This window comes from Primulina huaijiensis, unplaced genomic scaffold, assembly GCF_012295235.1.
Source record: "Primulina huaijiensis isolate GDHJ02 unplaced genomic scaffold, ASM1229523v2 scaffold35785, whole genome shotgun sequence".
Classification (NCBI taxonomy): domain Eukaryota; kingdom Viridiplantae; phylum Streptophyta; class Magnoliopsida; order Lamiales; family Gesneriaceae; genus Primulina; species Primulina huaijiensis.
In genome coordinates, this window is record NW_027358346.1 from 5,048 (window position 1) to 6,514 (window position 1,467).

Consider the following 1,467-nt stretch of genomic DNA (forward strand, 5'->3'; position numbering starts at 1 on the left):
TTTAGGTAGGTTTTTAATACACGAACCGATCGTGTGATTACCCTATTTGTTGAGTATCCTATCGGTTCGGGTTAGAGGTGTGAATTAATCTAGCCAATTCGCAAGTTTTCTTAGTCATTTCGAAAAATATTTGATTTATATTCGAGTTTATCGAATTCGAACCGAACTCGAACATGTTAAAAATTTTTTCGAACAAAACTCAAACTCAAATTATTTTATTCGAGTCGTTCGCGAGTTTTAGTATTTTATCAATACAACACAATTATATATTAAATATATAAATTTCGAACTTTTCGGATACTTATTTTTTTAAAAATAATTCAACTAATTCGTAAATACGATCGAATTTTTCGAGTCGATCTCGAACTTTGATTCGAATCGAATCTGAATAAAAAAAACTTTAAATTTTCGAATTTAACTCCAACTAACTAATTTGAACCAAATTCGAGATTTCAAATTTTTGTCATACTCGATTCGATTCATTAACACCCTAATTTGAGTTCAACTTCCGTTCAAATCGGAGTTTACCTATTAGGGCAGCAAGAAATGTAAAGAACAATTGAACAAATATTATGTGTTGCCAATGCAACGGAACAAATGTTGCGTATGTGTGTGATATGTGTTTTGGCGACGTGAATTCCATCCGATCGGGATGGAGTCGAGGCCCAACACACTGTAATATTTCATTCCTGAAACTCCATGTTTTCAATTTCGACCAATTTAATCTCTGACTGATGATATGGATTTATTGCCGAAAAAATTGGAAGAATTGCTCATGTGAGGACGATGATTATTGAAGAATTTCATTTGGAATATTTGAAAAACAACTGCCCATCGTCCCCAGGTCAAATCGATATCGCAGAGAAAACTTTCGAGCAGAGTGCATTCAGATTCGCACAACGCCGATACACACAATCTCTGCTTTGCAATCTAAATCCTAAATAAGAACATGGTGAAGAAGGTCGAAGAAAATAGGAAAAAAGCCCAACAGAAACACACTGATATATCAATCTGTGCGTGCATATATATATAGGTGGCTGCTGTGAACAAACAGATTAGGGTTTTGAGGACTACGTGAGCGGCTATTTCCCAAACTACCCTTTCGCCGGTTCTTTTATTGAGGGAGGGTGCTTTGTGTTGTTTTTTGGGGTTGATGAATACATTTTTTTTTTTTTTTGTATTTTTTTATCACAATAGAGATTAGAATATTCAATTATCGTAGTTGATGTTGATCTCGAGAGTTGCTTGAAGACGGTATCACGGATCAAATGAACCAAATTCTCCGAAACCCAAATTTGGATTCTTATACTCATACCTAGCTATCTTTTTTTCCCTCATTTCACTCTTAAATTAGTATAGCAATTACGGATTCATCATGGAAGAGAAACCGGGGTGGCACATTATTTTTAAAAATGTCATTTGTTATTATTGATCTTCCAGTGCCCAATGGAAACCTCCTCCTACTGA

General features: G+C 34.8%; 1 non-coding gene across 1 annotated transcript; it reads right to left on the bottom strand.

The window, feature by feature from the left end:
* Window positions 1-773: 773 nt before the first annotated feature.
* Window positions 774-925, bottom strand: LOC140968363 (small nucleolar RNA snoR135). The gene has a single exon (XR_012173758.1). It is a non-coding gene; the product is annotated as a small nucleolar RNA snoR135 (small nucleolar RNA).
* Window positions 926-1,467: the final 542 nt, after the last annotated feature.